Source organism: Sorex fumeus, unplaced genomic scaffold (genome assembly GCF_029834395.1).
Source record: "Sorex fumeus unplaced genomic scaffold, SorFum_2.1 ptg000008l, whole genome shotgun sequence".
Classification (NCBI taxonomy): domain Eukaryota; kingdom Metazoa; phylum Chordata; class Mammalia; order Eulipotyphla; family Soricidae; genus Sorex; species Sorex fumeus.
Genome location: NW_026606065.1, coordinates 45,754,381 through 45,769,932, shown reverse-complemented (window position 1 = coordinate 45,769,932; position 15,552 = coordinate 45,754,381). Strand labels below are relative to the sequence as shown.

Below are 15,552 nucleotides of genomic sequence, written 5' to 3'. Positions count from 1 at the left end.
CAGTCACCACCATGCTGAGACCACTGTCCACACGCATGAAGGTTACCGACAGAGAAACAAAGGCATGCGGGTCTCGAGGCTGAGATCTCCAAGCCTGCTCGGATCGGGGCTGAGCATCATCCACCCAGATCCTCCAAATTACAGTAGGCAGGTGTCACACCCACCAACTGGCCATCTGGCGCCGTGTAATTCCATCAACGACCAAGACTCAGAGACTATAAAACCCAGCTCCCGGAAGCGCGTGGCTGCATTTGCGGCCGCGCAACATCTTATTATGTCATTCTTACTTTGGACAAACTGGCAAGCTACCGAATGTAACCTGCCCACATGGCAGAGTCTGGCAAACTCCCCATGGAGTACCCAATGTGCCAAATACCAGTAACAATGATGGGTCTCATTCTTCTAACCCGAAAGAGCCTTGAATATAGTACTCTTTAAAAAATCTCAGGGCTAGGATGAAGGAGACATTACTGGGCCCTGCTCGAGGCAATCGACGAACAACAGGATGGTCATGATCGTGATCGTTGTTAATAACAGGACTTATTAAATAACAAATAAGCATTTTATTTGAGGTCAACGATTCTTACTTCTAAAGCTTACAAACCCATGCAACTGAGAATCATTTTAACGAAGGAAGATCCTTAGTGTAACTGCTACAGATTCTAAGGTTCTTTGTGGCTTTCTTTATTTTCTGGGAAAGTAGACACATAGATTTCTTCCATTTCACATATGCATCTGATACCTGGTAGCCAAGCATATGCTTTAAAAATCTTATCGAAAGGGATAGACATAGAAAGATTTCATTCATCTGGGGAACATAAAGTAACAAAATAGGAGACCAACACCCAAGAATGGCCGAGATTAGTACAAGGAAGTTTACTCCATAGCTTGGATGCCAAACACACATGCTAGGGGAAAAGGGAGCTCAGCTAGAGAAGGGAACACCAAATAAAGGGTGTTGGGAGGATCCTCCCAGGATGGGAGAAGCATGCTGAAGGTAGACTATAGACGAAACATGATTGTCACCCATTGCCTATTTTGCAAGCCACAACACCCAGTAAGAGAGAGAGATCAAAAGGGACTGTCCTGCCACAGAGGCAAGGTGGGATGGGGGGATGAGGGGTGGGAGGGATACTGGGATCCGTTGTGGTGGGAAATTGGTACTGATGGAGGGATGGGTATTTGATCATTGTATAATTGAAACCCAAGCACAAAAATTTGTAAGTCTACAACTGTACCTCATAACGTGTCACTAATAAAAATAAGTAAACAAATAAATAAAATTTTTTAAAAAATATTCAAAAAAATCTTATCGAGTTATAAAAGTAGTGTCTTCTGAACCATCACTTAATCACTTAATCACTTAACTTCCCGTTAGTCGTCGATTTGCTCGAGCGGGCGCCAGTAACGTCTCCATTTGTCCCTGTGCGTGCTAGTGTAGCCCAATGGCATCTGTTCGCTCCGGGAACATGAAGGGCCTCAAACCGATCGTTCATGATCTTAACGAAGAAGTCTGACCATCTGGTAGGTGGGCGGCCACGCGGTCTTTTGACATCACGTGGAATCCAATCAGTAACAGCTCTAGTCCAACGGTCGTCTTTAAATCTCATTACGTGACCAGCCCATCTGATTTTCGACACCTTGGCAAATGAGACAGCGTCCCTGATCCTTGATCGTCGACGGATGTCAGAACTCCTCCGGATTCGTTCTCTCATTTGAGTGAAACATGATATTCCAAGCATAGCTCTTTCTATTCTTCTTTGGGAGACCTGAATAGCGTTCTCATCTTGTTTGCGTAGGGCCCAGGTCTCTGAGGCATATGTTAATGCAGGAAGAACAGTGGAATCAAAGAGATGTGCCTGGAGCTGGAGGTTCTTCGTCCTCTTAGCTATTTCTTCGACGTTCTTGAAGGCGTTCCAAGCCGCTCTCTTCCTCCTGCGCAGCTCGGGTGCCAGGTCATTTGTCATGTTGACCTCTCGACCTAGGTACACATAACTGTTGCATTCGGAGATGGTCGTTTCATTGAGAGAACCATCACTATCTGGGAATATTTCATTTTTAATTTCCCCTACAATGGAAGCATGGGATTTTGCTCACTCCACCATTCACTCATGAAGGCCAGGGAGGGGAGGGTTCTACTTATTTACTCTGGAAAAGTCGTTACTACTTTTGTTTGTTAATAAATGAGAGTTTGGCTATGGTCACAACTCAATACAGCAGTCTAAAATTCATGATAAATCACTCTTGCACGTGTCAATGTATTTTTTTTTATTAGTGAAACAACACGATCTTCCCATTGTTCATCGATTTGCTTGAGCGGGCCCAGTAACGTCTCCATCATAAGACCCCATGAGGTATATACATATAATATATATTATATATATTATATGTATATCCCCTTGGAAGGGAGCAGGTCGAGCTTTCCTCCCGGCCCTGACCAGGGCTCCGGCAGCCAAAGACCTCCAGGACCAGCCACCACCATGCTGAGACCACTCTCTGCACACATGAAGGTACTGGAAGAGGGACAAAGTCACGCGGGTTCCGGGGCCGAGATCTCCAAGCCTACCCGGATTTGGGCCAAGCATCTTCCACCCAGATCCTCCAAATTCCAGTAGGGGTCACACCCACCAACTGGCCCCCTGGCGCGGTGTAATCCCATCAGCGGCCAAGACTCAGAGACTATAAAAACCAGATCTCGGAAGAGAAGAGTGTAGTCTTCTGCCCCCGCGCTCACTGTCCTCGCTCACCGGGACACCTTAGAGGGGAGCGGGTTGAGCTTTCCTCCCCGCCCTGACCAGGGCTCTGGCAGCCAAAGACCTCGAGGACCAGCCACCACCATGCTGAGACTACTCTCCGCACACATGAAGGTACTGGCAGAGGGACAAAGTCACGCGGGTTCCGGGGCCGAGATCTCCAAGCCTACCAAGCTTGGAGCAGCCAAGACTCAGAGACTATAAAAACCAGATCTTGGAACCGCGTGGCCGCAAATGCGGCCGCACGACATTTTATTATGACATCTTATTATCTCATTCCTACTTTGGACAAACTGGCAGGCTACCGAATGTAGCCTGCCCACACGGCAGAGTCTGGCAAACTCCTTGTGGCATACCCAATATGCCAAATACCAGTAACAATGATGGGTCTCTTTCTCCTAAAGAGCCTTGATTATAATCTCAGGGCTAGGATGAAGGAGACGTTACAGGGGCCTGCTCGAGGCAATCGACGACTAACAGGATTATTTGTGATTTGTGATTTGTGATTGTATATCAGATATTTCCCTCTAAGACTGGTTGTCTCCTACTTTGATCCCCATCAAATGTGGTGCTGCGGTATTCTTGGATTATGGGTAGGATGTGTGGTATGAAGTGTCCAGGAATAGGTTCAATCGTGGATGAAGCTCGGGACAAATGTGTGGAGAGAGGCTGTGAGCTTGGAGGCAGTTGAGTTCTGGAGATTTTTGGTTGCCGGGGCTGGGTCCATCGGGGTCTGGAGAAGTCTCACCTGCCCCACACTGGGGTGCCCCGAGTGAAACAACTTCGCGTGGGGTCTGGCAGCATGGTTATAGCAAGTACCATGTTATGTTCCATTCCTAAAGAGAGGTACATGCGATCTGGATGGTGGCCAATGACGAGATTATCTGGTGCCAGCCAGAGGAACAGCTTCAATTCTTAAACTCAGACTTGAAAACTTCCACTCATCTGGCTCAGTATTGCAGGGTGTGGCCTCTGGGTCAACCAAAGTGTGCTTAGGAAAACCCCCAAATAAAAATAAGTAAAAGTGGGACATTTGATTCATATGGCTAGCCTAAGCACCAGTCTGCTATATTACATGAATAAAAAATTTTCTTTTTCAAAGTTTAAAAAACATTATATATTATTTTGGAGTATGTTTGCCAATATGGAATATAGCTAAATGTTAAGTGAAATATTAGGTTCTCATGTCCAAATAGGTAAAGGTAAAGGCCCTCCCGTTGATCGTCGATTTGCTCGAGCGGGCCCAGTAACGTCTCCATTGGAGACTTTGTTGTTACTGTGTCTGGCATATCGAATACTCTCGGTAGCTTGCTGGGCTCTCCGAGAGGGGCGGAGGAATCGAACTCGGGTCGGCCATAGTTGGCCGCGTGTAAGGCGAACGCCCTACCCGCTGTGCTATCGCTCCAAATAATAAAGCAAAATTAGTTTCTTTGAAAGCACATTAAAATATAGATACAGATTTATTTTTATAAAAATAAAATTGTTAATACAATTAAATTCAGTGATAAGAGAAATAAAGCTACACTATGGATATTACCATTTTATTTATAGTTTTTTATGCCAGGTTTTCTTCATTATTTTTCAATTTGCATTTAATTAGTTTAAATCTGATTTAAAAAGCAAAGTGTCACAGGGAGAGAAAGATATCACAATAGGTAAGCTACATGACTAACCCATGTTCTATCTCTGGCACATGTAGAGTTTCTGAGCCTCACCAAGACTGATACTTAAATGCAAAGAAAAGAGTGAGTTCCAAACAATGCCCTTTGTTATCCAAAAACAAAACAACAAAAGCAAACAAAAATTGAAAAGCAAAGTGCCACATTACTATCTTTGTTATATAGATTTCAAAATAATTAATGTAAGCTATTTCAGTAAGTGCTAATCTGATCATTTAGCTAGTTGATGTGTTTGTTAACAAAAAAATATTAAATGGGCATTTTTGTACTTTATGCATTTCACTTAATGGATCACTATTATTATCTGTGAATGGGAAATTGATATCATTTGTATCATTCTAGTATTTCAAATGAGATCATTTGAAATAGCTCACTTTTAAAGTTAACTTTTTAAATATTTAGCAACTCTAAATAACTCTAATATATGAACCAGAGTTCCTTAGTATTATGTGAACTCCTGGTAAAAGAGATTTAGACACAATGTAATATTTCTTTTTAGTTTTCCTTGATAGACTCATCTTCAAAACATTGAAGTTCTATAAATAAGGAAGGTAATGATGATGTGGTTATTGTATTAATAAATTAAAGGAAATTAGGTGTTTGTTTTGTTCTTGTCTGTAAGAAATATTTATAAGGAGTAGAGAAAAATAATTCAAAGCTTTCTAAAACATTATATGTCTATTGAATTCTTATAAAATCTAGGCTAATTAGATTAAATGCATACCTTTTGGGAGATATTTTTCATACAATTGAGAGAGTAGTCCTGCGGCTGTATTTCAGAGAATTATTTTATACCTGTATTAATTGAGTTTTAAAGATTGTGTCTGTATACCTAATGATTAAAGTTCTTCTGAAGCACAGCAAATGTATTAACTAATGATACCCAATAAAATATATTAACTGAATAATAGTGCTACATAATATTAGAAAAACATGTTCATTTCATTTTTCATTTCATCATCCTGTTAATCGTCGATTGCCTCGAGCAGGCCCCAGTAACGTCTCTTTCATCCTAGCCCTGAGATTATATTCACGGCTCTTTAGGAGAATGAGACCCATCATTGTTACTGGTATTTGGCATATTTGGTACACCACGGGGAGTTTGCCAGACTCTGCCCTGTGGGCAGGCTACATTCGATAGCCTGCAAATTTGTTAGTGCTTTATTTTCATGTTTTATATTTTCCTGTACATTATTTTTTTCAGAACAAAAGAGAATAGCTAGAATTGCCTATTATTTTTTTCAAATTTAGAAATTTATGTTTCTAAAGTTAAGGAGAATTCATTTATTGGAATTAAAAATAATAAACTATCATTAACACTAAACATTGATGATAAAAAGATAAGGGAGAAACTTTGTTAATATTTTAAATTGAACATTCCCAAAGTCAACTTTGTGAATGACAGTTGTTGCATTTTCTCACTTGCATAGAACATCAATAATGTTTTAGGTATTCTTCTGATAATCTTATGGGACTCATTTTGGATTCAACTTGCAAAGGTAAAGTAAAGTAAAGGCCCTCCCGTTGATCATCGATTTGCTCGAGCGGGCCCAATAACGTCTCCATTGGAGACTTTGTTGTTACTGTGTTTGGCATATCGAATACGTCACGGGGAGCTCGCCGGGCTCTGCCGTGTGGGCGAGATACTCTCGGTAGCTTGCCGGGCTCTCTGAGAGGGGCGAAGGAATCGAACTCGGGTCGGCCATGTTGGCTGCGTGCAAGGCAAACGCCCTACTGCTGTGCTATCGCTCCAGCCCAAATGACTTATTATTAATAAGATGATAAATTGAATATTGTGATACTCTTTTATTAGTTTCTTGCCATTTTCTTTTCAATTGGATTGATACAATATTGTTGCAAACAACTTTAAACTCTGATTTAACTCTGATTTTGCCTCTGATAGTGTTTTCATTCTATTAATGATAGAATTCAAGTTCTCAATGCCAAGTTTAAATTTTGATTTCCTCCTTAGATTAGAGTTTTATGATTGGTGTATACGATAATAGAGTAAGACATAATCCATTATACTTATATTGTTAATTCTTTGATATGTTTATTTATTCAATTTTTATATCTATCTAGTAAAAATATGCTTGAGCAATCTTCCTGGATTTACCATTTGAAAGCTGAATGGTTGTAATTATACAATAAATTATTTTAGCATTTATTCAATTGAGTCACAACCATTTATTTAAAAGAATATTTTCTCTAGAAACACATTAGTTGTCAAGTATTTAGCTATAACCAAGGCTCGTTTCTTAATTCTTTCTTACTCATTTCATGATTTGTCTAGCTGTGAAATTATAACTTGACATTAACTCCTGCAATATTTTATAAATATTATAAACAGCCACGCCAGTCTGTTTTCACTCAGGCACCCCAGAGTGGGGCGGGTGAGAACCCTCCCTGCTCCAAGGGACCCAGCACCAGCAGCCGACCTTCACTACCCAACCGCCACCATGCTCAAGGCCACTTTCCAGAGTGGTCACATGACACATTATAAGACACTTTCTACCCGTTTTCCATAATTACCACACCATATTTGATGGGGTTCAGCCAGTAGGCAACAAATCATAGAAATATATAAATATATGCCTCTCGGAGAGCCTGGCAAGCTCCCTGTGGCGTAATTAATATGCTGAAACCAGTAACTGTAGGATAACACTGTTTTGTCCTTCCTGCATAGCATCAGGTAGTTTAGGTTAATTGGGTTGCTCCCATCATGGTGCTCCCATTCCTCTGTGTTAATCTGTAACTTTTTTCTTTGAGCTCTGTTGACTTTTAAATAGTTTTTAACTTCTCCCTAAGTTCTTTGCATAGTTTATTCAGAAATGTCCTTTCTGTATGGACACAAGAAGACATGCTTTTGTAATGTGACTCTCAGTGGTATTTCCCTCCTGGGCCTCTGTTCTTTCACCTAAGCCTCCAGCTAACCTTTCGTCCTACTGACCCCAAAAGCAGGGTCCCGACAAGGAAGTGGATGAAACCAGGGCAAGCAGTAAGCTATTTGCTGCCCTGGCATCAAGATGGGCCTGGCCAAAGTGCCATAATGCCTAACTATAAGTTAAGAGATTGGGCATGGACAAATGCTGTCATGATCCAAAAAGTAATAACTAGATTTGTACCCTGCTAGGGTTAGGAATGATTAATCTGGCCTGAGCACTATAGTCTGAGTCTGCATCAAGATTTTCCCAGGAGAGCTGCCATATAAACCTCAATGTTATCTCTTACTGTGTCCATACAAAAATGGCTAGTATTGATATGTTGATAGTTATTGGACCTAGGAAAAGAGAAAAACACCTTAGGAGGTATTTTGCCCTTGGGCAGTCAGGAAGGACTTTAGAATACCTTTTAGGTGGGTCCTCAGGAAGGGCTTCTTATGTTGATTTTGTTACTTGAATGAATGCAGTGTCAACCTAGAGTGCTGGGGAGTTGGGGAGGCAAGAGACCTGAAGAGAGGAGAGAGCAGGGCAGCAAGATCACCACGGAGAGGCTAGTATGGGGCACAGAGAGAGAAGAATGTAGAGGAAAACAGGAGCAGGCACACGGAGAGAGAGAGAGAGAGAGAGAGAGAGAGAGAGAGAGAGAGAGAGAGAGAGAGAGAGAGAGAGAGAGAGAGAGCCCAGGCTGCAAGATGGAGCATGAAGAGATGAGTGGGAGAGACAGGAATCGGGAATGAGGAGCAGTAGTGGAGACTAGAATGGGAGGCTCAGGGAGATTAGGGCAGGTGCGTGGGAACAATGGAATAAACGGCAACTGATCAATCCACCAGCTTGGCCCTCATTTCCTCTGCTGTCTGCTCTATGGCCTGGGCCGCCCTGGCTGCGGTAGTGGCCCTGACCCACTCCAAACACAGGTAGCTAGAGGGAGAGCCATTGGTCACACCCTGGCCTCCCTCAAAAATTTTTTACAAGTAACAACAACAGGTTTCATTCCCCTGACCCTGAAAGGCCTTCCAATCGTTTAGAAAAGACAAGTAAGAAGAGGCTGCTTAAATTTCAGCACTGGAAGGTATAGAGTCGTTGCTGGCACCCACTTAAGTAAGTCAACAAACAATGGGATGACAGTGATGACAGTGATGAATATTTTATAAATTTTAACTATTCATGTTTTAATATTTTTGTAGTGAGAGTGACTGTAGAGAGTGTAAATGTCCCTCTCCCTTTTCATAAAAATTTTATGCATATATTGCTTATTTCAAAATTTATGCATATATTGATTAACAAATCTAAGGATCTTAGGTAGCACTGTAGCACTGTCCTCCCGTTGTTCATCGATTTACTTGAGTGGGTCCAGTAACGTCTCAATTGTGAGACTTGTTACTGTTTTTGGCATATCAAATACATCACAGGTAGCTTGCCAGGCTTTGCCATATGTGCGAGATACTCTCGGTAGCTTGTGGGGCTCTCAGAGAGGGGTGGAGGAATCGAACTCAGGTTGGCCAGGTCAGCCATGTGTAACGCAAATGCCCAACCTGCTGTGCTAATCCTCTAGCCCAAGAATCTTAGGTATCTGTTTATTTTCTTAAGAGCCATATTGGGTTTCATAAACGCCACCAAGAGTAATCATGGTGTTCAGACCCAGTACTGCCATATTTGTCCAAATCATCCACCCCAATATTTACATTATATATGCAACACCAACAAATCAATACCATGCCAATATTGTGCATTAGAATGCCTCTCTACTTTATTTTCCCTATTAGTCTGAAGACCAAACACTGTTGTCAGAGTTCAAGGATTTCTTTTCATTCAGCTTTGTCAACTCTTTCTTTTTGTTTTCAACTTAGATATGATCATTCAATATTTGTCAGTTTTCTACATCATGATGTGCTATAACTCAATCAATTTTGTTTTGAATAGTAAATTATCTTTTTTCATATGTGAGTAATATATCATTGTGCATATAGACTGTATTTTCTTTCTTTCTTTTTTTTTATGGGAGTGAAGAGGGTGGGCCAAACGGTTGTTTTCAGGGCTTATTCATTGCCTTTCACTCAGCGATCTCTCCTAGGAGTGCTTGGGGGATGATATAGGGTGCCATGGATGAGCCCTAATAGACTGTGTTTAAAGTAAGTACTTGACCCTCCGTACTATCTCTGCTTCCTCCCACCATACTGCATGACTGTCATAGGTGATTTGGTTTATTTCCATATTTTAAGTATTGTAGATAGTTAAATAAGCATATATATCAAATGGATTTTTTGTGTGTTTTCTTTGGATAGATGCCTAAAAGAAAAATTGCTTGATGTATATTGATGATCTCATAAGTATTTTGAAAATATTCCTAATTTTTTGTCTTGCAGTGTTAAGATGACTAAATAAATTTACATACTCAATGCTTTTTTAGGAAACTCATTCATAATTATGAGAGAATTGTATGGGCATGTTTAGTTGAGAAATGTACAATATACGTATACTTTATGTGCAGAAAAAAGAGAGAAACATTAGTATGGCAAGTTTAGTACTGTCTTAAGAAAAGTAAGTAATTAAGGGGTACATCTTAAAGTCACCAATCAACAATATTATCCAGCTATGGATGCACTCTTATCAATAAAAAGGTACTCAAGAGGGGTTTTGATTAATTTAAATAAATTTAATAAAATCACTTATTGAAATATTTTCTTTCAGAGGTTATCACATTCTCCAAACTTCAAGCCTTAGTCTAGTCTTAAAATCTATCAACTTACTTTGAAAGACTCTATGTTTTGAAGGGAAAGAGAAAGGAATTATGAGAAGAGTTAGTCATTTTATTATACCAGTATATTTCATACCTCAAAAAAATTAAGGATTTGTTTTAAAAAAATAATGGTAGAGTTGTTTGTTCCTTTCCTTAGGAAGACAGTGATAGGATTTATTTAAGATTAATAGTTTCTGGTGGAAATGTTAAAGTGTATACTTTATTTTAGCCAGCTTTCCTTATGCCAACAATATTAAAAAGTATGATTATATTTCTCAATTGATGCATCAATTTTATATCCTAGATGGATTAGTAGAAACATTTTCTGCAAGAAAGGATGAGACATAGTAATAAAAGTTGACAAGTTTCACAGATTTCTCTGAGGTGTGAATTCAATGTAAAATTCCATATGCCTTCCCTTTGTTTGATTTTATACTTATTAGTCTCAGCATTCACTTTAGACACTGTTTAAGATTTGTTGCCTAACTCATGTTTATTGTCTCTCCAGGCTTTCAGATTTAGAACAATGCTGAGGGTGGGCTGGGAACATTTATTATGCTGGTAAAAATGAGGGAAAATATATTTACTTACCCTTAGAGATGCCAAAGGACAAATAGTCATTTGGATTTATGTCTAAAAATGCACTTTTTAAAAAGCACTTATAGAATTTTACTATGAATAATAGATGAAATAAAAGCCCTTTCATTTTATATCTGTTTATTATACCTTTCTTATGTTAATGCATGATTAGGACAATAAGCCCCAATAATTCTTAATTTGTTGTTACTATTATGTTTTGTTCCTTTCAGGTGCTATTAATACCCTTTATTTATAACATGTGAAAGAAAGAGTTTCAAAAATTAGCCAATGTGTTGATAAAATGTTCTTATGTTTCTAGGTAGTGTCTGTTTTCATTATTCACACTCCGTAACTTTTAATTCTGTGGACTTCTAGAGATTAAGAAGCAAAATTTTCCTCCTTTTATATTACCATAACTTCCACTGCTTGCTCATTCATGGCAGCTATTGTCCATATTTCATGGCCAAACGGAAAAACAAAAATCTTCTGCTGGATAGTTTGGGGTGGGACAACAGTAATAAAAATACTCAAATACAGATGAATAAAACAGCTGCAATAATAAAAATCAAGGCAATGAAAGATTTATTAGTGACTCTAGAATCAAGGGGGCATTAAAGCAAAGCTGTGCTATTATATGAGAAAATTACTTTTAAGATGCAATATTCTATACTTTTTCTTCTGCTTTATTACACATTGATAAGTTTTAAATCTATTTCGTATTACCCTCAAACTGCTGGCTACTGATTTGTCTTAGCATTGCATTGAGTTAAACATACTAATATTTGAACTAAAATAAAAACAGAAGTTCTTATCTACCAATAACCAGTATTTAACTCTGCCTAGAAAACAAAATTATGAGAGCATATGTTGCCATAATTAAAAACTGCCTACATATAATGTGGGCAGATAAAACAACAGACTCAGTTTTTGTACTTAGTTTACAGGTTCAAGGACTGAACATTGCAAAATATTATTCACCTCAAGGTTTTATGCATGGTGTTTATTATAGTTCCCTAATAAATTATTTCCCAGTTATTCAGAATGAAGTTCTTAAATATAGATTTAAAAACAAAATGAACATATCAAAATAACCCAAATGTTCCTCTAGACTTTCCAACAAGTTTTTAATCACTAAAATTTTAAATTTATTTTGAATTCTAATAGGAAACATTTTTTTCCAGTGAGTGAAACTAGAATCAGTAGTCCTCAGTGACACACACTGAATTATTTTATTTTTTAATGTATGTTATTTACTTCATGTAGATATATGAAGATCTTTTAGATTTACAGCTGAAAGAAAAAATCTTTTATGAATTGAAAGTTTTTATTTCTACTCTAAATTGCATTGGATTTCATTAGCATTTCTAGAACTAGACTTTCAGAAACACTCTATAAGAAAAGCAATGTTAAACAGTTTGTTTTATGGATTCATGAACATCCAGCAAAATAAATCATGTATTTCTTTCATTAAAACTTTTGAAATTTAATTTTATTGTCACATTGATGGAAGCTATTAGAATATTAAAATACCACCACCTGATTTAAAAATGTATTTTCCCTCAGGCTCCCCCTATTAAACTTTATTGGTTTCTAACTATCAAGAAATTGTGATAGAGTTAATACCTGACCTGAGGAAATAATATGCTCACACAAAATGAAATAAAATATTAATAAATTTAAATTAAAAACAACATAAAACTTTAGCTCTTAGAGCAATATTTCCACAGGCCCCATGAGACTAAGAAATAAAGTCATTATAGGATTTAAAATGTGATCCTGTATGTAATAACATAGAAAAGTATCCCCCAAAACCTGTCAGAGTCCTTTTGTAACACCAATAATGTACTCATCTTCTAAATAATACCCTAGAAAATTAGTCAATACAAAGTGTCCCTTAGAAACCATTCATGAAAATACTTATAAGGAACTTTAAAAATGTGTCAAAACTACAAAAATAAATTGTTCCTACATATTTATTTTTTTTTGTTTGGTTTTGTCTATTTTATGAACTCTGGTTACTGAAATGAGATTACCAAACAGTGGGAAGAATGGACAATAAGAGAGACTCATCTGGAGTCTGATGTGGTAATATGCATTTGGAACTCTGAAGTTGTACCCTCCTAAGTGTAAAGAGTACTGTTAATTAATACCCCCTCAATAAAAAAGATTAAGTTTATTATATTTTTAATTTATACAAAATCTAATACTCTGAATACAAGTGAAGTAGTAAAATATTTAAAACTTCAATGCTACTGTTTTGGACTATTACACAAAATAATCTTCTATGATATAATAAAATGATGAAAAACAGTTGAAATGTTTTCCCACCAAGATTTAAATCAATGCCCTTGTACCTTGAAATATGGATGGACATTGCGATTATTTTGTGTAACTAAATATAAAAAATATGATTCCATAATATGGAGCATAATATGTCCCATGGCTAAGAACTAGTTACTTGCCTTTCTTTTCTGTTTTACTATTTTCTCATGGAACTGAGTTGTTATGTTGTGCAAAAGTCTAAATAGAATTATTAAGAGAATTGGTAAACAATGAAGGTGACTAATAGAAATAAGAGATTTGTAGACTCTTTGTCTAGTATATGAGCTGATATTATCCCCCAATCCATATGAGTGCATGATTTGGAAATAAATACAAGTAGAACTGATTTAAGCAAAAAATGTAGATTTGAACTGATATTTTTCCACTAAGCTATGCCCAAATCTAATATTGTTGAGTAGGTAACAGTTTGATATTATAACACTCAGCATTTGTGGATGGTTTGAGTTTCTACAGAGCTGGAAAACAAAACAAAACAAAACAAAAAAAAATAAACACCATATATATTGTTGGTGAAGTTCCTATATTGTTGTAATACAAGCAAAATATTCTTGTTCATTCCATGTCATTGGATATGATCTTTTGAGCACTTCAGCAGTTATTTTTGAATACAGAGTCAGGAGTTAAGCACTGAGCACCCCTGAATGTGGTTCAGTCTTCATACACACACACACACACACACACACACACACACACACACACACACATCACACATACACACATACAAATCAGAAGCTTCCCCAGAATCATAAGTCAGGAACTACAAGTCCCTCAGCCTTGACCCACTGCTTCCCATGAGTTTACCCTCCAGAATTACTCCCCTAAGAAGTGAGTAATATATAAAATCCACCCACTATTGTCTGCAAGGTCCTAAAGTCCTCCCAACCCTGGATTCCCACCATATGACTCTTATTTTACCAAAACTCTTTTTTGTGCAAACCTATGACTGACCTATATGGATACCTTGGAGAAAAGGAATAAAACATACTCCTGAACTCTAAGTTAATATATTTCAGAAGGACTACACTATCCCTAGATTTAGTTTTGAGAGCCCTACACTGGACTTTGAACATGACTCTATACCACCAATGGAAATAATTCAAAAGATCTTGAGATGAAGGGTTTTTTGTTTTGTATACAGTAGTTTGTGAGTAACTTAGAGATCAGGAGGAAGTGTGGAGGTTTAGTCCTAGCTCAAATTCACTAACAGGGGTTACATGAAATACTCTCTATCAATTCTGTGTGTCCCTATGGCTTCAGAGACACATACGATTGAACCAATGAAACATAAGGGGAATACCATGTAAGTTTTCCAACCCAGCTTTTGATATTGAAGGCTTGGGTCAGAGTAACAATAGACCATGTAGTGAACTTGCTTTGCAAGCAAGTAGCCAATCGGGTTTGACCCCAACACTTCATATGGTCCCCCATCAAAAGTGGTACTTGAGCATACAGCCAGAAATAATCCTTGAGCATAGTCAAGGGTGACCCAAAAACCAAGCAAAGAAAAACTTGGAACTTACCTTTCTAGTTATTCTGGACATTTACTCTTTGAAGAAAGTCTTATAACTCTGTGGAAATGACCATGTAGAGAACCTGAGATCTCTGACTGATAATTTGAAAAAGCTCAAGAAAGAATCCCACTATATCACCTGTATAGAAATTGAAATGTGACATCTCACTCATATACGAATGATCAATATCAAATAACTTTATTGTATAACACTTCTCAAACCACAGGTAGACTATTTCCACATTTATCTGTGTTTATAATCACATTCCCAGCAATTTTGGCTCATGTAATCATTGTTATTCACAAGGAGGAAGCATATTTCCTTTGAACATTTCTTCCAAAAGAGCAAATTTTAATATCCTTTATAATGAAAATATCATTTTCATAGAAATATATGTGTTGATGCATTTCTAAGTTATTTATTTATATATTACTTTGATTCGAGTTTTTCTTACTTCTGTAAGCCTTATTACATAGCAGTAATTCTGAACTAAGAAATTAAAGAATTTGGGGTTTTAGTTCACATTTTGAGAAGAGAAAAGACCAAACAGCAATGTGAAATTTGGTTAATTTTACAATATTTATTAATATTACAGATGCTATGCAGGAAAAGCATTAGATAATACATATTTTAAAATTGAATAGTGTTTGTCCTTGACTCTAGGTGTTACAGACTTTGTAACAGAAACACTGGTGTAGTCCAAAGACAAAAACAAACATAAACAAGTGATAACTATGTGATGTTATGGATGTATTAGCTAATTTTCTAGTAGCCTCTGGTAACAATCAGATTACAATATAAACTTCCCACAGCACACTTAAACATAAGTTTTCAGTTTATATATTTTTAATAACCGAATAAAGCTAGAAAAAATAAAAGACTCCACAGATACTTTTCAGGAATACATATGTGCTCAATAATGACATAGAGTCCAATCCAATATTTGTATTAGCAGACATGGTGATTATGTATAAAAATAGATTAAAATATAATGCAACATAAAGAAGA

At 37.4% G+C, this 15,552-nt stretch overlaps 1 pseudogene; it reads right to left on the bottom strand.

The window, feature by feature from the left end:
- Positions 1-1,359: 1,359 nt before the first annotated feature.
- LOC130019380 (craniofacial development protein 2-like) overlaps positions 1,360-15,552 on the bottom strand; it is a 136,929-nt pseudogene continuing 122,736 nt past the window's right edge.